Genomic DNA, 23,371 nt, shown 5'->3' on the forward strand with positions numbered 1-23,371 from the left:
AAAGCTCATTTTCACAAGTTATTAACTATTTATTGTTGTGTCACAGCTTGGTGCAAGAGCTGTATGTGCAGTGATAACTTCAATCAGAAGTGCACCCTCTTATGCACTGCTCGTAACTAGTACCTACACAGGATCACATATATACTCCTGACCCACCCATACAGACACACAAGTGAGAACCTCCTGCAAAAATCTAAGGCTCCACCATTTTGTTATGCTTTTACAACAGGAATTAGATCTACTTCCTTTGAACAGATTGTATTAAGAAGCATGGACCTTATTTGCTGGTCAGGACCTGAAGGTGTTATATGTTAAGTGCTCCCAAAGTAAAGATTTATTTTCCACAAAAAGATTGCATGCCTTTTCCTAATGATGGTCCCATGCATCTACAGTCAGAGCCAAAGAGTGAACCTGAAGTGATCTCCCATCTACCCCACTGGGTTTGGCTCTGAGTTTCTCCCTTCTCCTCTGTGGGCAGGGAAGGAGCAAGGGAAGGATGCAGGAGAAATCCAAGCCAGAGCTGCAGCCCTTGGAAGCAACTCCCACATCTTGTCCACTCTGAGAGACTTCCCAAGTAGTCCAGATGCAGTATGGATGGATCTTGGGCCAATACTGCCCCATCTGTCTCATGTTATTTGTTATGACAAGTGACATGCAGGGGTCTAATACAGCTCCAGCTCACGCTCTTCCCCAGTTGCAGTCTTAACTCAGAACTGCTTTGGGAAAGGCTAAAATCATTTTAGTAGCCTAGGAATCTTTGACTTTGGGTGAAAAGCTACCAAATAAAAAATAAAAAAATAATAATAAAAAAAAGTTTTGTATCTGAGAGAGTTTTGGAAGGCTGGGGGAGGAGTGATTTGAAGCAACCTCACACCATCCTTCCACCCTTTCTGGAAACCCTCTTATTGCTAAACAGGAACAGAAAACTCCAAAAGCTGTTGTTTATAATTAAGGGGTGTGTCTGCAGTATCTGAAGTCTGTTCTCTTCTTATATATATTCATCCGAATTGTATCTTCCTGTTTTGACTAAAGACCTTCTGAAGTAAGAACCAAGTTAATTACAAATTATCCCATAGTTCACTCATCTATACTTCCTGACTCAGGAAGGGAAGGAGTTCAGAGTCCTCCATGTAAATCCTTCAATCCCATTCATATTTCTCCTCCAGAACTGTAAATCCTCACCCTGTTCTGCGGCTCAAGCCTGAAATAAAGAAAATGTAAACAGGACAGGAGCACTTAGTAACTTTAGGTAATGCCTTGTAAAAATAAATAAATAAATAAATGAATAAATAAATAAAACTATTATAATATGTACTTCAAAATAATTTGTTTGTACTATATTATTTCTTTCAGGCACTCAAGTCAAAGACAATGCTCTAATGCAAGGTCAAATGACTATAAGATGACAAAAAAAAAAAATGCTTTTATAAAACTGCATAGCCAGTATTTCAAGTTTTTTCATGTTCAGTTACAACAAATCCTGCAGCCTCCTCAATTACTGGAGCAAGTCCAAACTTTCTGTCAGGATGCTTCCTTATAAAAGAAAGAAGGAAAAAAAAAAATAAAAATAAATAAAAATAAAAAAAAATCTTGAGCAGAAACCCAACCTGGAATGTGCTCTTTAAACAGAGCCTTGATATGTAAAACTTACTAAACTTTCATGCTACAAAAGGAAGCCAAATTGTGTCAACAGAACACAGATCCACCCCCAGAAGCGAGTTTTCTTGTTCCATGCAGCTTCTGTAGTCTCCGGTTTTCAGTAGCTTTTATTTAATTTACTGAATCAGCTCAGTGATTGTTCCGGAATGCTTGCAGAGCCCCTTGCATACACCCTTTGCCACACAGGGCACACACAGTAACACCTGCCCAACTTAAAAACACAATCTGCTGTGGCAGGTTTAGCAGCCAAATGCTATGGCTAAGACTTTAGCCTTACTAAGTAAGCAGTAATAAAATATCCATCACTAAGATTAAATACAGAGAACTCTGTATTTGCACTTTGCTCATGCAAGTACATTCTCATGAAAATATGTTCTCATACTATGTATTTCTTATTCCTAAGGTTATACATTATTTGTATGTAGCATTACTACAAATACTCATTTTCTCATTCATACTGTACACATTTCCATGTACATGTGAGTGTGGCATCTGCTTCTCTAACTTTGGAGAAAGCCAGCTTTAGCAGGCTTTTCAGTCTGAAATCACACCATTTTAAAGAACACATCTGTAACACTTGGAGCCCTACAGCATGAACTAGAGACACTGGGCTCTAGCAGATCAGAAGCATCCATAGATTCAACCCCACAAATGTCATTACAGACACTTCTAACACTGAGAAAGCCAAATAAAAGGTCACTTATAAAAGTAAATAAAATAAAAAAGCTGAAAATCCTGAGAAGGATAAAAGAGAAATGATATTTTGTCAACAGTGAACTTTCGTTCTTTGTAAGATTGTTAAGTGCACCTTTGCTTTTTTTTACTGGGTTGAATAAAACACATTGTGGTTGAACAAAGTTGGAAGAAGTTCAAGTCTTCACATCTAGATAGCATGATCCTTGTCCAAATTAGGTGTCTGAGTGTGAAAAGAAAGGAAATCTCAAATCTTCATGTGAAAAAAAAAAAAAAAAAAAAAAAAAAAAAAAGGGTGTGGGGGTGGAATCCCATGCTACACATGCACGTGCACACACACACTGCTTCAAGGGTTACCGCTGAGGTCACTGGCTTGACAACCTAGCAGTTTGCGGTTTATGCAAATAACTGGTTTAGGAACTTGCAATCAGTTTTTATATAATCATGATGTATATAAACTGTAATGTTCTCCTGACATGCTGGAGACATGTCCCGAGTAACTGTGCAGCGCTTGCACTGCTTTGCCTTCAGAGACTTCTGTTGGTTCAGTTTACACTTGAAGCAGATACAGCATCTGTGAACACAAATCTCTTCCTATTATACATTTATCTGATTGTGTGACTAAACATAAAATTCTGCATTTAATTACTTGCTGAGGAATGTGATTACTGAATTTTATAACCTGGAAACCCAACTGTCTTACTGTAAAGCAGCATCTTTTTCCAGCTTAAGCAACTAAAATGAAAATAGGGAAAAATACCCATGGGTGGGGGTGGGGGGGGGGGGGGACACAAGAGTTTGGACACCTCTGGCAGCCACAGAAAAAAATGAAACCTAAGTTCGATTAATCAAACATGCCATCATGAAAATGTTACTTGGATCCTTGGCTTTAATGCCTGGATCTGTTTCTGTGGTCTGAGGAAGTCCTCTAGCTCCTCAGGCTCAAATAGGAGGGGTCATTATTAGAAGACTAACACGTGAAAGAAGCATGGTCTGTAAACGTTCATGACAACTCCTTCCCCATGCACTTTGTGATGGTTGCCAAGAATATTTCAAAGCCCAGCTGTCACCGATATCTATGATACCTTCTTCAAACATGCAGAAACACACACCTTAAAGTCTGTCAGCAGCTGGTGTGAACAAGAAAAGCCAGAAGTCTAAGCTAGTGCTGGAAAAATCACTTGAAACGTATGCTTTATTGCTCTAGAGTTAAAAATAAAAATAGATGGGCACCAGAATAGAGTTGGGTTGTTTAGAGGGCAAACCTTGATGTTCATCCTCAAACTTGAACCCACTGAAACCAAAGGGAATCTGGATTTTTTGAATTGGTCCTAAATTATGACAGCAAATTACAAGCCACAGTATTTCCCTCTTTTTTTTTTTTTTTTTTTTTTTTTGAGCAAGCAAACCTGCACATACAAATCAACCATATTACATTTCCTTATATACTTTCACAAGACAGGGGGAACAGAGGAGTTTATGAAAAGACATTAGATAATTGCAGTACATATTTCATTCATTTAACTGAGGTCTGAAAGTCTGCCTGGCTTCAGGTATCTAATTCTGCATGATCTGATTTAAGGTTTAAATTAATCTCTGCAAAGAGGAGAAGAAAATTCTGTTATTTTTAACACATTCAAAACAATACCATCTTTATTTAAGATTCAAGATGGCTAGATAGACTATTTCACTTCATTTTTATGCAACCATGTGCTTATATTTCATGAAGCAGCTGACTAACTGAATAATTAAACCAAGATACATGGTTGAGATACTGAAGAGTAAATCCCCTCCTCTGCATAAGCTCTACTATCCAGGCAACCAACTGTAACTATCTTTTAATACTTTTATCTAAAAGGAAAAAAAAAAAAAAAAAAAAAAAAGAATAGTCAGAGAAGCCCAGCCTGTCTCTTCAAAAGCCTTCCAAAATCATCAGAAACACATTTGTCATTTATAAGGGAAAAAAAAAAAAAAAAAAAAAAAAAAAAAAGCTGGATCTTCCTATGATTTGGTAGAACATGAGAGAAGAGAAGAGGAGATAAAACAATCAATTAAAACACAACAGAGTAAATCAGACCACTCAACCCACACACACAGACATATCTTCTTCCACAGGATCTTCCCACAAAACGTTCAGCAAGAAGAGTGTGTGTGTACACAAACACAGGTTTGTGTGAGCCAGTCCTGCCAAAATGGACCTGGCTACAGATCACACAGTTGGCCAGACAGGATGAAGTTCCCCTTCTCCCCTACTTTTAATGCCAAATGCTTTGTAAAACAGCAATATCAAAGAAACTCCCATGTGCATGCTCACACATCCACATACAAATACAAAAAGGTAGGGGATGGTATGCAGAGCACCATCTAAACTCCATCACCACTGTGACATAAGGGAAGTTAAAAATCAAGTGGATATGAGGCTTTCACGAAATGAAAATATATTTCTAGAAAACAATCTTGATGTTTTTCCCTCCTCCAAAACGTATTATGCCCATTCACCCAACCTAAAGGTCTCATAAAAGACAATTTTTACAGCAATCCTTACTACTAACAATTTTTGACTGTCATTTCAGCAGGTAAAATGATATCACTTTGTTAAGATCATATTGATGTGACCCAGAGTTTAGCTTTATTATTTCCAAGGATACTATCAAAGAAGTGGCAAATTGAGCCACATTGATTCCAAATGTTTGGAAAAGAAGGAAAAAAGGCAAAAGGCAAAAGGCAGGGGAAGGGGAAAGGGAGAGGGAAAGGGAGAGGGAAAGGGAGAGGGAAAGGGAGAGGGAAAAGAGAAGTTCCAGAAACCAATTGCTTCTCACTTTACTCCACGCATTTATGAAAGATGCTCAGAAATGAAGGATGACAGTGATAATGACAGACAATGAAGAGAATACCTCAAGACCTTCAAAGAAGCAATTCATATTTATTTACATCCATTCAAAATCCTATACAATACAGCTAAAAATTTCATTTTATGAGGTTTTTTGTTTGCTTGGTGGGTTGCTTGCTTTTTTTGGGGGGAAGTGGGGGGAGGGAGAATGTAGTGTTAATTTTGGAATTATGGTTAGAAGAGAATAGGAGAGAGATCTGGGGACAAGACCATATGTAATATGAGCTATGGACATCTTCTCATGAGAGAAGATGATCTAAATCTCCCCTCACCATCAAGAAATACAATATGGGGGAGGCAAACCATACAAATCCAGGTCACATCAATCCAAAGCCCATATGCACTGTGACAGTCATCCCAATGCCTTATTTTATGCTGTGATCCCTGCCATCCCCCCACTGGAACAGAAGAGATGGAAGAACAACAGCAGTCTGAATCCCCTGTCAGAGAGGAAAAGTAGCACCAAGATTACCCTGTTGTGTAATAATCGTAGCAAAGAGAATGAGATGTCCTATTAATTATGTTCTTAGCTCAGAGCTCAACATCAACTTAGGATTCCAGGGGAAACAGGACCTAAAGGCCTTTGAAGAGTAGGTCCAGACAGGGGCTGCCCCCGGCAGTGTGCCCAAGGATGCAAGAACCTCCTCGTCTGAGCCGTTGTGGGAGGACCTCATCTCACAGGCTCTGCGTGAAGTTCAGATTTGAGATAGGGTTAGGGCTGAGAGAAATATCTAACACAGGGGTCCGAATATAGCAGAGCTGCCCCTGCCACAGCCAGAGATGGGACCACAGCACTTTTCTGCCACTACATTCACCTCTTGCATGAAGGTGATGAAAGCTCTAACTTCTCCCTCAGAGCTGCCACTGTAGATTGCAAATACCTTCAGGCAGCCACCCTCAACTACAATACGGCTTCAGGAGTTTTTTAGCACAGGATCCCAAAGCCTTACCCAACCACACCTCCCTTCCCTTTCACCCTCCCAACTCCCACCAAACATTTATTTCTTTCAAAAGAGAAAAAATATTCCAACACATCATAGCTTTCAGAAATGCATTCCTACATACACATTGTCCCCAAACCTCACCCAAAACACACAGAATACAGATGCCAGAGGAGTTCAGGCAGGTACCCAGAGGCTGTGCTTGCAGATCCCTGCGATTCTGCCGTTGGGGGGCGCGGCCCCCCCACGCAGAGGGCTCTGGATTTATTCAACTCCACTGATTCAGAAAGAGTTCTGCTCTTCCTGGACTTCCCCACAGTATTGTTGAAAGAGAAGTATGCATGCCCAGTAGGTTGAAGAAATGATTTCTTAACAGTTCATTATTTTTAAGTTGGCTTATTATGCACATATAAGTAAGCGCATAGCTTGGGTTATCCGCCACTTAATTGCTGGTCACAGTCCTAAATTGCAGATCCGACCTCTTAAGACATGAAAACTTTGCATTAATTAGCTTTGCACTGGAATCAAGTCAAAATGGAAAAGGTGACCTATTTTTCTTTCTGCGCATTTTCTTCTTAATATGGAATTTTTATTTTTTTTATTACAGCCACAATACAAATGAAAACACACACAAACTTCTTCTCAAGATTAATTGTAAATCTAGTCATTAACTGTAAAGCAAGCCTTCCATATGAAATTTTATTTAAATTATAGAAAGAACTTGGGAAAAAAAAAAAATGAAATAAAAAATATTTAAGCATATCTTCACATGAAAATTTACCAAGTGGAGGTCACTAATAAGTCCTTCAAAACAGAATCTGGGAGTAGAACTTGGAGGTTTACTCCTTTCAAATTAAAACTAGCATCTCTATGTCTGGGGAAGGAGGAGAACTGCAGAGCATCCACAATTTGCCAGCAAGATTTGTTGTGTGTTGTTTGTTTTTAAATAAGACATTCTAGGTACAATCTGTGTAATGACTATTAATAAAAAAGCACAAGAAAATAACAAAGATAAAGTAATATCACAACACATCCAAGAATGCCCACACTTGTAAATCCCTCCACAGATCATAAAAATTAAAAGTGGCTTCAAGACTGACACTGCTTCAATTCTCCTTTGTTGTATACAAGTTGTAGCTAAATCTTAACTCAGAGTACAGACTAATAGAATATCTTACTCCAAAATGCCCGGAGATGTTTTGTTTACAACGTCCATCATTTAACCTCTTTTACATTCAATTCTTAAAGAAAACTCAAAGAAAATAATAAAAAAAAAAAAAATGAAAATAATCTATTATACATCTGCAGTTTTCATTCTTAAATATATTAATTGTGTGCAACAAGAAAAGTAATAACCATAGGAAGAAAAAAACAGCACATTAGCTTTCAGGTTTGCAGACATCAAAGTTTTCAAGTGGAGAGATTTCAAAAAGGAAATAGCTTTCAGTGCTTCCACCACTTCCTTTTAGCTACATACCTTTCTTATAAGTGTAATTAATTCTGGCAATAAATGAATCCATATATGTAAGGTAAGAAAAAACTGCAAGCTGTATTTTTATATGCAACCAGTCACTCAGAATTCAGCTTAAATGATGAACTTAATTGTAATCATGTGGGGAAGAGAAGAAGAAATTTGACTTAACTTCAGCTACCACTCTTAAAATACAAGGTATGAGTCATTAAAACATTGCAATCTTAGGAAAACATCATCAGCTTCAGAAGAGCAAACCATTTTGGGATATAAATTTTCACTACAATCAACCTATTGTCATATAGAGCAGAAGTTGACAAAATGCAAGTAGGAATATATTCCAAATTTTGATATTTTTAAGGAAGTTGACCTGCATTACTCAAACTTTTTATCCAATATTTATTTGATTGTTTGTGTATGTTTGATATAAAATATTCAGTAATATTCCAGGCTACTCAGGCTCCAAATTCATGCACTGTAGACTTAAAAACTAAATTTATTTTTTTTTCATCAAAAACATGACAATTAATTTCACCACAGTGCCTCCTGCATTACTTAATATATCACATTCTACTTAATCTATGTCTTCCTGAACCTCTTCCTCTGCTTTAAGTTACATAACTAGAGTAGAAGTTGCCAGAGAGAGAAGACTGCAGCCTTTAACTGCAGAGTCTTGTAACTTCTGAGACCAGACCAGGCACTTCATTATTGAAAAAATGGCCACCAGTTGGATATTTCTTACTTCTCAGCAGAGAAATAGTTAAAATAACATATCAAATATTAAATACCAAGCATTTCTTTCTCAGAATCCAACACTACACAGATGAAAGGGGCAGTCCACACTCCTCTGACTCACAGCAAAAGAAATCAAGACTTGCATTCAGATCATGCTTGGAAATTTTCTCAGTATTATTTTAATAATATATTTCTGTTTGACTTATTTCCCAACTCTGACTGTTATTTTCTGACAAGAATCTCATTCATCCAAAAAAAAAATCCTAATCAGCTGAACAAAAATGTTTCACAAAAAAAAAAAAAAAAAAAAAAAAAAAAAAAAAAAAAAGATCCAAATAGCTGGCAAGGAAACACAGATGATAGTGCTTTGGTTTCCACTGGCTTCCCTGGCAAACAGCAGAGGTACTCAGCCTTCCTCCCTGGAAAAACTGGTTGAATTCTTGGGTCTGTAGCAAGGAGCTCTGCAAAACAGGACAGAGCATAGTCCAGGGAGAACAGAACCAAGGAGAAATTTAGAGACATACCACTAGTCTGCGAGATGCTACCTGCTGCAGATGTGAAATGGGCCAAGAAGTTTGTTTCAGCAAAGGTGGCATGGGCAGCAGCAGAGTGGCAGGCATCACCATTTGTGGTTCACGCACAAATGGAGAGGTAGGGAAACAGTGCATTCACAACTGCAGGGCACAGATTAGAGGTACGTATCAAAGGTGTCTTAATTTTTTGAGCGGGCATGAAACGACTTAGCTACAAAACTGCTAACAGCTATGTCAACCCTGTACTTCCTCTGTGCTAGGGTACACAAGACACTCTTTCTACCATGCCCTACATGAAAGTACCAGCTTACCCTGAGATGGCTTAGGAACCTCTGAAATGAAAACGTCCCAGTAAGACAGATCCTAAATTTCTCCATAAACCTTTCCTTGCGAACACTGCTACATCACTAGATATCTATCTAATTGTTTGAGAGAGCTTCAAGACCCCACTCCCTGGTCCCAGTACTGCCAGTCCAGAACGGAGACTAGCCTCAATGAAAGGAAACTTATACAAACAAAATAGATGAGCACCCTACCATGGCACTCAGACCCATCACCACTTCAGAGCATCAGGACAGGCAAAGATCCACAAGATATGTCTTCAGAGGTAAGTGAAAGTGAACCTTAATGTATACTCCAGCAGGAAAAGCCATTCAAACCACCCAAAGAGGAAACATCTATTTCTGATTTATTTCTACCTATTTATTTATTTTGCTTATTGATTGGATGTTAAGGTAGCAAAAGGAGGAGAAAAATACAAGGATGGGGCGATAAAGGTTTTTAATGTGCTCTGTGTTAGCTCCTCTAGGGTTCCTATTTCAAATAAAAGCATGCCAACCATCACAGCATTTTGCTAAGATCACCAATATATCTGAAGGAGTTGGTTTTGAAATAGTTTTATTAAAACAAGCTTAAAAGCATGTGTACATTCAGAATCAATGCTGATTCTTAATATTAAAACGTTACTTCCGTTCCCCCCTTCCCAATCATCCATTAAAGACAATTAACTCCCATTTTCCTTCCAATGCATTATGCTTTATTGGCAAAGACCAGACTGCAAAGCCTATCAGAAAACAGAGAATGGAGGAAGGAAGGATGAAACACGGCAGGAGAACTGTGCCCAAGGCTGATGAGTTGAACACATTTTAGCTTACAGTCAACTCACAGCAGGACTTTTGTTATGCCCTTTATCACCTATGAAGCCATTTCCTCATTACTCATTATCATTACAAATAATAAAACAAGGAAAGATGCTTCTGTACAAAATGGAAAACCATTAATATAGGGTCACAAATCAGCAGAAATAAGACGAATTTTAGAAAAGAAACTGATTCTTGTTTCTGTTCACTAATGATTCCCTCAGGAATCTCAGACCATGGAGACAAGAGAGGAAGTCTGTAGAAAGGAGGACTTTCCCTTTGTCAAAGAGGATCAGGTCAGAGATCATTTAAGCAGAATTGACATTCACAGATCCCTGGGCCCTGATGGAATGCCCCCACAGGTGCTGAGGCAGCTGGTCGATGTTATTGCTAGGCCACTCTCCATCATCTTTAAAAGGTCGTGGAGAACAAGGGAGGTGCCTGAGGACTGGAAGAAATCCAGTGTCACACCAGTCTTCAAAAAGGGCAAGAATGAGGACCCAGGCAACAACAGACCAGTCAGCCTCACCTCCATTCCTGGAAAGATGATAGAACAGTTCATCCTAGAGGTCATGTCCAAACATGTGGAGGTTAAGAAGGTGATCAGCAATAGTCAGCATGGATTCACCAAGAAGAAATCATGTTTAATCAATCTGATATCCTTCTATGATGAGATGACTAGCTGGGTAGATGAGGGGAGAACGGTGGATGTGATCTACCTTGACTTCGGCAAGGCTTTTGACACTGTCTCCCATAACATCCTCATAGACAAGATCAGGAGAAGTGGCCTAGATGAGCAGACAGTGAGGTGGATTGGCAATTGGCTGGATGGCAGATCTCAGAGGGCTGTGCTTAGTGATGTGGAGTCTATTTGGAGGCCTGTAGCTAGCAGTGTCCCCCAGGGATCAGTACTGGGTCCAGTCTTGTTCAACTTATTCATCAATGACCTGGATGATGGAACAGATTGCACCCTCAGCAAGTCTGCTGACTACACAAAGCTGGGAGGAGTGGCTGATACCCCAGAGGGCTGTGCTGCCATTCAGAGGAACCTCGACAAGCTGGAGGGTTGGGCCAAGAGGAACATCATGAAGTTCAACAAGGGCAAGTGCAGGGTCCTGTACCTAGGGAGGAATAACCCCAAGCACAAGAACAGTTTGGGGGCTGACCTGCTGGAGTGCATCTCTGCAGAGAGGGACCTGGGAATCCTGGTGGACAGCAGGCTGACTATGAGTCAGCAATGTGCCCTTGTGGCCAAGAAGGCCAATGGTATCCTGGGCTGCATTTGGAAGAGTATTGCCAGCAGATCAAGGGAGTTGATCCTCCCCCTCTACTCAGCCCTGGTGAGGCCACACCTGGAGTATTGTGTCCAGTTCTGGGCTCCCCAGCACAAGAGGGACATGGAGCTACTGGATTGAGTCCAGAGGAAGGCTACGAAGATGATGAGAGGACTGGAGTATGGAGCACCTGTCATATGAGGACAGGCTGAGAGAGCTGGGCCTATTTAGCCTGGAAAAGAGAAGACTGAGGGGAGACCTCATCAATGTGTATAAATATCTGAGGGGAGGGTGTCAATAGGATGGAGCCAGTCTCTTTTCAGTTGTGCCCAGCAACAGGATAAAAGCCAAAGGGCACAAACTGAAGCACAGGAGGTTCTGACTTAATATGAGGGAGCACTTCTTTACAGTGAATATGACAGAGCATTGGAACATGTTGCCCAGAGAGGTCTCCTTCTCTGGAGATATTCAAAGCCCACCTGGATGCCATCCTGCACAATTTACTCTAGGTGATCCTGCTCAGCAGGGGGGTTGAACTAGATGGTCTTCAGAGGTCCCTTCCAACCTCGGCTATTCTGTGATTCTGTGAAAGAATGGTACATCTCATCTGAAGTAACAACCCAGAAGATCCTGTACAAAATTTCCACTGGATTCCACATAGCTCCTTGTTGTGGTTTAACCCGGCCAGCAGCTAAACACCACACAGCCATTCGCTCACCCTCCCCCCTCCCTCTCTGGGATGAGGGAGAGAAATGGGAAAGTGAAGCCTGTGAGTTGAGATAAGGACAGTTTATTAAGATAGAAAATAATAATAATATGTACAAACAAGTGATGCACAATGCAATTGCTCATCACCCACTGACCGATGCCCAGCCCAACCCCGAGCAGCTGCCACCCCCCCCCCCACCCCGGCTAGCCACCCTTATATATTGTTCAGCAAGACATCAGATGGTATGGAACACCCCTTTGGCCAGTTTGGGTCAGCTGTCCTGGGTCTGTCCCCTCCCAGCTCTTGCTGCACCCCCAACCTGCCCGCTGGCAGGACAGAGAGAGAAGCTGAAAAGTCCTTGGCTTAGCGTAAGCATTGCTCAGCAGCAATTAAAACATCAGCATGTTATCAGCACTCTTCTCATCCTAATCCAAAACATAGCACCCTACCAGCTACTAGGAGGAAAAATAACTCTGTCCTAACTGAAACCTGGACACTCCTCTCTGAGGGGAACCAAGGAGTTCCATGCAGTTTAAACCCTCCAGTTCTTACTCTTAGGTGACATACGGTACACTCTGAGCTTGCCCTGTTACATCTAAACATGGGGGAAGACATCTACAAAAAATAGAAGAAATTGGTGTAATAATTTACATTTCAATTTTGTTCCTTTCTGGAACCCACTGCTAAAATATTTCAGCCGCAGTGTACCAGAAACATTTAGCTTATTGTCACTTTTTAAAGCACAGACAGCAGTATGATTCTTAGTCAGAATCATAGGGATTTGACTGACCCACTCTCACCAGGGTCTTCCATCATCTGTAATAATGAATGATGGAAAAGTTGGTTTCACCATCAAAGACAAGAAATCTACATCAGTAGATAAAGACAACTGTCTAATGAAGTTAAGAGTCAAAAACATTTTGGAGACAAACACTAGACAACATGACATTTCTTCTATTTCTTATTGGACTCTGCTTGTACCTGGCAAAGGAAAAACAAGCTGCTAACATTTGTGGTACCTTACTATTGAAACTGGGTTCATGTGCACCTGTGAGAAAGCAGCAAGCAGATTACAATCCATTAGCTGTCTTTGCCAAATGAAAGTATTTTCTTTTTCCACGAACAGAAGTCTGAAAAAGCATCTATAGAGAGCAGCAGAATCTCACTAAGGCAGAGGTATGTGGGAAAGAAAAAAAAAAAAAAAAAAAAAAAAAAAAAGATTATATTTCTGAATGTTGATGTCAAAACAAAGAGAATTTACCTACACAAAAGTAACAATCTCACTGCAAAGCCCAGCCACTAAGCTTCCTCCCTTCTTCTAATCCTCTATACTATTCACTTCTTTCAACTGACTGTTTCTTCTCATTTGACCTGTTTAACCTCATGGTTTAAGCTTTCTACTCCCAGAACACTCCTTCTGCTCCCTCAGTTCACAGACATGCTTCCATTAGAGCTATTCTCAGCCTGGAGGAATGTTAATTGTTATAGAAATTACACTGTAAAAATCAATGTCATAGAAAAAGAGCTGAGCAACAGAAACTCAGCCACTAGTACAATACATTCAGTTCAGTTGCCATCATTAACAAAATACAAAAGGCAAATCAAATCAAAACAGAGGTTTTGTTTGGGTATAGAAAAAAAAAAGGAAAAATGTTACACATCTGAAACAAAAAGTTGAATAAATATATATATATATATATAAATAATAAAAAAAAAAGCTGTGGAGATGAAATGGCATGATGCAAGAAGACAAGGAAACCACAAACAAAATTCTTGGCAAAGATTAAACACCAAAAGACATAGATATGGTTGTCTCAAATAATATCTAGCCCATTCTAACACAAGAGGTTTATTTTTCCTGATTGTGCAATTAGGCACTTCAGAAGTCCTTCAAATGCACACACCATGGAAAGACTGGGTGGTGTTCTGTTGGCTGTTTGTTTGTTTAAAAAAACTTTATGTCCAGATGTGACTCAGTAATTAATAGGTGTCCCTATGTAAAATTATGTACATTTTTATAGTATAGTTCTGGTAGCTTTGTTCAGTAGACCTCGATGAACTTAAGCTAAATACATACGTAAGTGACCGAGAATGCTCTTCTAGTCGTATACTCATTGCACAACTTAGTAGTTCCAGTAGTGCCTGTCCTAGCAAATCACTGAGCAGACAGAGAAAAGGTAGTGATGCCAAGAGGACTGGTGGAGTCAGCAAACAAAACGAAGAGGCTCACCCAGGTTTCCACAGGAAAAAATAACAATGAGTGCTCAAGTGATTTCTTCTTGGAGCCTGAGTAGTTAGAGGCAAGTCTTTTTTTAAGCTCAATGGAAAAGACACACACACACACAAAGCACCAGTGAATTACAGAAGCCATTATACCAGCCTGACACAGCTGCGATGTTGTGGCCTCTGCACTGAGCTCAATCCTCAGCTTCTGCCTCCACCTCCTCCTAACACTGAATCTCTTTGCTAAATGCAAAATGAGTTTGTGAACTCGTTGCAGTCCATCTTGAAGTAATTTGCTTTCCAGCTTCTCTCCAATTACTAGTAAAACAGATCTTCAGATTGCCTTTAATTAAAAAAAAAAAAAAAAAAAAAAAAAAAAGAGCTGCTCTCCATCCATAGAGGGTAAACCCGTCTGCAGGCCACAATTTTGAACAGATAAGTACTGTCAGATCTGCAGCTGTGATCCAAGCATGAGGCTTGCAAAGACACCTGGACACTTCTGTCCAGCACCAGTGAAAACGCAAAGCATGAAAGAATATACCACTAGCAAGACCCTTCCTATTACCTTAAAATGAATGATGCCTCAGACAGAAATGGATGTCTGTCAGTGGAGGCACCATTACCAAATTTCTTTCTCTTAGAGAAGGTCTTATTTTAATATTATGTTTAAACTTCTTAATGGTAAACAAGTACTTCAATTATCTAAATTTGCCTTGGTTACAACAGCACCTCCTGTACTGGGTTTACATGACAAGTGTAGGGGAAGGTCTTTTTTTGTTTGCTTTTAGTCTTCACTGCTCTAGTCCGCTAGAAATATCCAATGCATTACATTAAGCTTCCCCACATCAAGTCTGTTTTGCCTATTCACAGTAATCTGTGAATGATCTCCTTGTCTTTATCTCAACCCATGATCATTTTTTTCTACAGTATTTTCTCTCTTTATCCTTCTGAGGAGGGGGATTGAAAGAAAGCACAGTGTAGCTGAGCTGCTCATTTGTATAAAACCACCACACCTCCCTGTACAGCACACCCTGCCCACCCTATTTAGGAGCTGCCATATTGGTATTTTGGTGGGTTTTGAGAGAACCTTTCATTTTCTTGAAGTACTAAAAGAAATGTCCTTTCATTTTCCCTTTTCATTGGCAATTCACCCTGGTACTGTTTTGCTTCCAGTGGCTCAGTAACTACAAACACACACTGAGTATTTTTTACTTTGCTACTGTGTCATCAACCAGAGTGAGAGAATGTATGTGGGTGTGTATGCAAGGAGAGGGGAGGTTCAAAGCAACCCTCTCACCCCAAGTCTTTTATTAGTGCTGTAAAGTCAGAATTAGATGGACTGTTCCTTTTGTCACATCCTTGCACACAAACAGTTGTACCCAATAACAACCTGTCATAACTTCTTATTTCAGAAGGATACTGTTTTGTCTTGTTGTTACCCCTTCAGATACTGTCCAGTATGACTTTGAAGGGGGGAGGTATAATGAACAGTATTGCTGTTAGGATTTGCCTTTAAACAGAAGATAAGGAGTGGAAACGGCTGGGAACCCATGCACCAAGATGTGAAAATGTTAAGTAAGATGTTTTAAACCTCTTCCCAGGTAACTGTTAGGGACACTTTCAGACTTGAAAGCACTGTCTTGATTAGCTACTTCCACTGGAGAAAAGAAACAAAATTAAAAAAAAAAAAAAAAAAAAAAAAAAGTTCCTTCAATCAACTTAATCAACTCAAGGGACTATGGACACCTCTTTTAAATAACACTGCCTGCTGCAACCTCACTAAGTCCCAAGCACAGCTCCTAAAGACTTCAATAAAACCTTTGTCTGGGAAAAGGAGTGCCAGATTTGGCCCAGTTTAATACATTAGCTCTGTGGTAGGTGAAACGCTGAAACACAGAGCGGTTATGAAAGTACCCTCATAGCCAATGAGATAAGAGATAAATGGTGCTCATCCTTCCCTTGTAGCACCCAGGAGCATACTGGGGGTGGACGAGAAAATTAAAGCAGAGTAGGGAGCAGGAGTTGTAGGCTAAAAAGTATTTAACACCCTCCCAGCGTGGGCTGGACAGGATTGTGGTGTTCTTGTTAGTGAAGTTGGCTGGAGTGGAAGGCTGAGAAAGCTTTCAAGGGGGTGTGGGTGGGCGGGGGGTGTTACAGGCCAGGCCTATGCAAGTTCACGAGTTTTAGTAAATTCTCCTGCCAACTCTTCCAAGCTTGAGGCAAATAGAGATAACCTCGGCTTAACCCAACTGCAAGCAAACCTTCCCTTCTCACCCCCACCCTCAATTAGTGAGCTTAAATCCAGAGTGTCTAAAAATAAACTATGAAATCACTTCAGTTACAGCTCTAGTAAGTCACTTTTCCATAAACTTCTCCATATCACTGAAATGCTCCAAGCCTCATTCGTTAAAGACCTGATTTGCTAAAAAAAAAAAAAAAAAAAAAAAAAAAAAATGTATGGAAGGGGTGATGAGGGTTAGGTTTCAGCAGCTCTTTACTCATGCATCACAGTTTTTCTGCTCCCACAATAAGCTAGGTATTCCTGACCGTATTACTGTTATCTGCTTTTTCTTTTAAGATAAGCAATGCTAAAATAGCTAGTTGGGGTACTTTTCAAATAAGATAAGTTTCTTGCACTGCAAAACTAAGGCCTAATACAATAATTCAGAATTCAGAATTTTAAGATATTTTTTCTCTCCCTGTCCCCCAGATGTGAACGTCTGTCGTCACAGCAGTCTCTGACATCAAGACCACCCAGATTCATCTTCATCTTTCAATCATCTCCCTCTGCTGTGCTGAGATAAAAATCTAGACAGTCTTTATTATTATTTTATCCATAACTTGTCTAAACCTTTACCTGCAAAACACTGACTCACGCCATCTTTAAGCACCTGAAGAATGTAAAGGAAGAGAAATTAACTCATGGATGTGGAAGCTAAACAAGCAACAGCATAAACTTGCAAGTTAAACAATAAAAATCAGATCAACAACAAAAGTTTTTTAAGCTGATTAAAATTGAAGTCCTAAAAATAGAAGCCAGAGGAATCATGACTGATCCATTCCTTTTCACCATACTGCTAGTTTATCATCAGATAATATCTAGCAATATTTGCCCTTATTAATGCCTCATCAACCCAAATTAATAGCCTTGAATATGGAACAATCACCTACTTTACATCCTGAAAATGTTAGTACCCCTCCTTGGCCTGCAGCAAAACAATAAAAAAAAAAAAATCTACTCACACCTAAATACAATTTTAGGCAAGAGTCCACTAAGAAAATGAGATATTGGCACATAGACAACTCCTCCACCTCAGGTCTTAGTAGGAAAGAAAGCTGATGTAAGCTAGATCATTGCAAAACATTCTGAGTGTAAAATGCTCGTGGATCACTAACAGTCATTGCTTCTAACTTACAAAAAAAAATTTAATGCTACAACATGCTTGTCCTTCCCTCATGACTTCAGCCCACATCACTGCAGCTACTTAAGTGACAAATTGGGACATCTCTCCTTTGGGTATAATTACACAGTCTGGGTCACAAAAGCTTCTGGTGAGTGTTAAGAAATAGGAAGCAAAAACCACTGGCTTTCATTTTGACAATTACTATTCTATGTATGGAAAAGTCTTCTGCCTGAGCATATTAGCAGATCACATATTAGTGCTGTCTTGCTCACTAGAATACATTAAGAGTTATTAATGGTGGCAATGGACAAAGCTTTTCAGCTCTAAAGTAAGCCTACAGTACTGTCCCAATAGAAGACTATGTCAGATATTTGAAAAGAGAGAGGAAATTCTTTAAAAAAATAATTTAAAAAAAATCTTTCAGATTACAGGAAAACCTTCACCCATCAGTTTGACAGTTCACACACCAGTATGACAAGATTATCATTCCAGAACAAATGTGCTATGTAAGCACACTGGAAGTGGACACTTGAACAGTTCCCTTCCAAGCCTCTAATTTAATTGAAATTGAGAAATAAATTTCACCTGAAATTAATATTGTTTTGAATATTACAAAAGTTAAAAATATTAAATTTCCAGCATCGTAAATGATAACATAGTATTAAAAGGCCATATTAAATATTTCTTGTGTAACCTATTTTTGCTCAGAGTAGGAAATTCAGTCCTGCACCTCCCACCCCCAATTTGAGTAAGAGGAAAGAAGCTCTCATTACCAGAGGGCTGCTGCTCATAGCTGTGATCACCTCCATGCCACAGCTTGAAAAAAAAAAAAAAAAAAAAAAAAAAAAAAAAAAAAAAAAGACATATTCATTAGGAGCAAGTCAGGAATTCCTTGGCTTTGTCCTCAGCAATAGAAGGGTAATTTGCTTTTTGTTATTCATAAGGTAATGAGGGAGTCATTAGTTAAAAATCTAATGTAAATCCATTGAGCGTAAGGTCCTTATGGTAACAAGGCAGTATGATGAAGTCCTACAGCTTACCCACTGCTGACCGCACTTAATTTCCCTTACAGATAAATTTGAGGTGCTTGGTATCCACCTTGTTTTTGTAAACAGCTAACTAATGCATGCTCATTACTGCATGGTACTATCAGGAGGGGCTGAGAAAGGAGAGGTGAGCTGTTGTCACACTGTCATGCTTCCTCACTCAATCTTCTGCTGAAAGTGGATATGGAAGTGGAGATAACAATATCTCCACATATTAGTGGCAAATAATGATTTTTATTTTTGTCCATAGAAAAGGAGCATATTTTAACATCAGTTTCTCAAAGTGAAGTCTTCAGATGCACTGTATAAATCCAGGATAAGGGCTTAACATATTCCTGCTTGTGACACAGAAGTGGTTGATACACATATATGACAGGATCTACTGCAACCCTGAATCTAATACATGCATCCAGGAAACAGTGAATGTTGTTTGAATGTCTTTTTCAATAATTATGTACTTGGACACTATCTATTTTCTACACACACTCTCCGTGTATTTGTGATTTTGTATTTCAGGAGGAGAAAATAAAAATGCATTCAGAATGATTCTCTGCAATTATTTGTCATCATACTAGGAATTAAGAAATATCTTCAACTGATTAGAAAACCGCACTTAAATCAACGTATTTTATTAATTCTTTGCTTTGTTTAAGTAAATAAGAACACTTCATGTGAGGTTAGTTCCAGGGTTTATTGAAGTCACAGTAATGCTTTAACCAAGCCCATTATGCAGTGATTTTCATTGCCTTTCTCGGGAGGGAAAAAAAAAAAAAAAAAAAAGCAACCTCAAAAGATTTGGGAAAGGCAGACTGTGCATTTTCACTGTCCCGAGCACATCTTGGGGGGTTCTCCCACAGTGCAATTAAAAACAAACAAATAACAACAAAAAAAAATACCAAGGAAACACTCCCTGGAGGAGTGGTGCAGGATTCCCAGCCCTTCAGCCTTCGCCTGAGCAGTGCAATCCCATCCAGATGGCATCCAGATTTTCTGCTAGTCCACAGGACCTAACTAGGCCCAAAACCGGAAAAAATGCAGCAGGCCTGCTACATACTGGTTTCAGCCCTGGGCGGCTGTAGCTGCTCCTCATGCAGTCAAAGTGATCGAAGACCTGTGTTACCACACAAAATACCCAGTGCATCTATCACTGAAAGTATCCCCCTACAGAAAAAAAAAAAAAAAAAAAAAAAAAAGTATTTTGACAAAGTGGGAGGAGAACAGAGAAAGCAAATACACTGTAATTATAAAATCTTGCTGTGAAAAGTAATATTTTCACAAACCACTCTAGTAAGTGGAAAGACAGGTTTGCAGGAATTTAAAATCTTTCACCTCAAGTGCTAAGAGCCCTAACAAAAGAGCACTGTTCTGCAAGGGCAGGAGAAAAAGCCATTAAAGCAGAACCAGCCGAACTTCTTAATCCAAGCTGCCTGACAGGGTAAAGGTAAACCAGCAGGTAAGATGATTAAGTACATGAAAATATTTCCTTTTAATAAGCCAAAAGAATTTCCAGAAAAGTCTTTTAATATTGAACATATATCATAAGATTTTAAGCTAAATCAGCTTAGGTGTCTTGCCCAAATCAAGAACCAGCTTCAGCAGAAATTCTCCTTCACAGGCATCTTTACCATGTGTTTATCCAGGACTTCTTATAATTGTAGCATGGTGACAAGCCTTCTAACCTTTGTGTGTGTGTGTGTGTGTGTGTTTAACATCTATTCCATTTCCTATTTGTCATGAGCTTCATGAGAAAACTGACTATTCTGACTTGCATTTTTGCTATTGGTTCTAACTTCATTGCAGCCCACCAAAAGCACTGCAAAGAAAGGCCTTTTGTTGCACTCCCTTAAAGGGTAATTTCTCAGAGCAGAAATAGAAACAGTAGTGGAAAATCCATAAGACACAGTAGCTTCCTTCCCAGTCTATGAATGATGAAAACAAACAGGAAACAGAGATTAAAATAGGATGGGTAGAAAGAGACTTTTAACTCTCTTTACAGAAAAAAATGAGCTTCTTTGTAAGCAATGCCTTTTATGAAATGTGTTTGATTACTATGAAAAATTTCAGCTTTTCTTTTAAATATCACCAAAAAAAAACAGTATTTTAACAATAACTGAAAATATTTTGTGTCATACCTCTGTCATTCTCCAAAGTAGTAGCCCATTCTTTTTCACAGCTTAGGCTCCACCATTAGATTTTAATACACACTATTTCCCTTACTGGGGGGATGAAATGCAATGCTCATGGAAGGAGAGTGTAGTGTGATCAGTTTCCCAATCTACAGAGAGTGAGCTGCACTCCCATGGGGAATGGCTGAAGCAAGCTGCAAATCTGAATTTGTAAACATATTGTAGAAGGTAGACAAAACCACAATACGACTCTACAAACAATGTCAAGTTAGAGACACTTGAATGCTGAATTCCCCAAGGGAACTTCATGTAGATCACAAAAATGCACCCTGATGTGGAGGGCATCATGCAGCTGCCCTCCAGCCTCTCCTCTTTCAATCACAACTGCCCTTCTGATGACACCAGGATGTCACATTTGGCTCTGTCCTCTGCCTGCCTCCATGCACCCAGTTCTAGCTCAGAATGTTGCCTGCGTTAGCAGATTTAGCACTTTGCCTTCCCTTCCTATTCATAAAACCAAAATGCTCATCCAGGCCCTCATTATCGTTGCTGAGATGCGAGATAATCTCCTTCCTCCTGGCCGTGGCAGAAGCAATCTTGTCCCCTGAAATCCATTCAAAATGCAAATGCAAAAATCATCTTCCTGGATTACTGCCTCAAGCACATTCCCCCTATTTCATCCTGCCAGTCCTCTTACTGGTTCCCCCCTTTTTCTACTACATTAAGCACAAATTGCTTGCCTTCATTTTAAGAGTTGTTCTTGGGTGGTGACAACTGATCCAAATGCCCTACACATCTATTTAAAACCCAGGTAATGAAGCCTAATAACTGTGTACAAAATCTCTTATGTAACAAGTAGATAGCACTTCATGCTGTACACTTTAATAACCAATTCAGTGGAGTATACCTTCACACAATAAAACCTGTGTCACATGCCTGAATTACTTTACATGGTCTTTTTGCAGGTGGGTTCCAAGTGCAGGCTTTTGAAACATCTGCCCTTCAGAACCATTTTATAATGGACTATTGGGCTTCTGACAGAGCAATTTTTCTAAGTATCTGTTATGTGAAAAGTGTCATGGGATCTTCTTGTTAAGTAAAGAACGATGAAAAGCTGAGAACATTCACACAAAACCTAATGAAAATGGTGGTTTGGTGTTTCAAGGCCTTTCTTCCCTCAGAGACAGACTCCCCAATAAAAAATAATAATAAATAAATAAATAAATAATAATAATAATAAAAAAATAATAATAATTAAAAAAAAATCACCAAAGAAACAAACCAAAAAACCTTCCCCTCCCTTGATGCACTGCCTCTGTTTATCAAGCTGGTAAAATCTCAGAGAGGTAATTCAGGCTCCAGGGAGAAACGGTAACATGGTAACATGTTGCACTTCACTATAGAATGGTGTTGTTTTCACTGCACACTAAACGGGACCCCCAGCCTGTAGGTATAAAAGCATTTTTACATCATCTCCTAGACCCTCTGCACCTAATGCCCAGAAAAAAGGGGACAAGAATGCAGGTGGAGAACTTGTAATTCCAGTTCATCATAGGGAAAGATGAATGGTTTCAGTTTCAGGGTCTGTATGCACATAGCTGCAGTCCAGACCTCTGGCTGGTCAAGTCTCAAGCACACATCAGCTCCCCAAACCTTAAATCAATCTGGCCTGACTTGCATGGAAAGGAAATCCAAAGCATTCAGACTGAAAACTGGGGCATGTTCTAACTTGGTATCCACAGATTATTTAAGAAGGTGACATAGTCTATTTGGAAAAGTCTGACTAGTACTAGGTTAAATCTCTAAGGTTAAGTACTAGAGGTTAAATCTCACCTTTATGAAATGGGCTCAAAAACTTTCTAAGCAAATAATGGTCCATTATTATGTACATGAAGAAAAACTGAGAGATAAATAAAGGAAAAAGAAATTCCCAAGAGAGCAGCATAAGGGCATATGTACGCTGCATAACAAAGAAAAGCCTATATTTCAGAAGATGGCATCACACATCTCACCAGTAGACTAAGTTATGCATGAGCAGAGTTCAGGGAGTTTCATAAGCAAAATAATAAATAAATAAATAAATAAACCTATAAAACAAAACACCTACAGTGAATATTTAGGCATACTCTAGCACTGTAGCAGGCCATTCATACACTAAGTAACAGGAAAAAAATCTCTCTTTTGTTAAGGATAATTGGGCATTGGAATAGATGCCAAGGATGACTGGCAAATTACCATTGCTGGAGATTTTTAAGAACAGAATAAACATATATCTGTCAGGAATGACACTAGAACAACTGATTCCAGCTCAGGTACAGTGATGAACATCTCATCCTGTTTTCTATAGTCCTATGCCGGTCACACCACACTGTACTCCAGAGTCTTCTCAGTGTCCACCAGAAGCAAGGGAAGTCTTTAGATTCCCCCATCTTGAAAACAAGTTTCCATTGGAAAAAAAAAAAAAAAAAAAAAAAAAAAAAAAAGAGAGTTGTCAGGTTGTCAGTTTATGATTACTGAAAATGATGTAC

General features: G+C 39.3%; 1 long non-coding RNA gene across 1 annotated transcript in view; it reads right to left on the reverse strand.

Moving 5' to 3' along the window:
* Positions 1–1,086: 1,086 nt before the first annotated feature.
* LOC118161329 overlaps positions 1,087–23,371 on the reverse strand; it is a 133,456-nt gene continuing 111,171 nt past the window's right edge. The window contains exon 4 of the long non-coding RNA XR_004747950.1: positions 1,087–1,201. This is a non-coding gene — a long non-coding RNA (uncharacterized LOC118161329). The remainder of the gene's footprint in view (positions 1,202–23,371) is intronic.

This window comes from Oxyura jamaicensis, chromosome 2 (genome assembly GCF_011077185.1).
Source record: "Oxyura jamaicensis isolate SHBP4307 breed ruddy duck chromosome 2, BPBGC_Ojam_1.0, whole genome shotgun sequence".
In the NCBI taxonomy this organism is placed as follows: Eukaryota; Metazoa; Chordata; class Aves; order Anseriformes; family Anatidae; genus Oxyura; species Oxyura jamaicensis.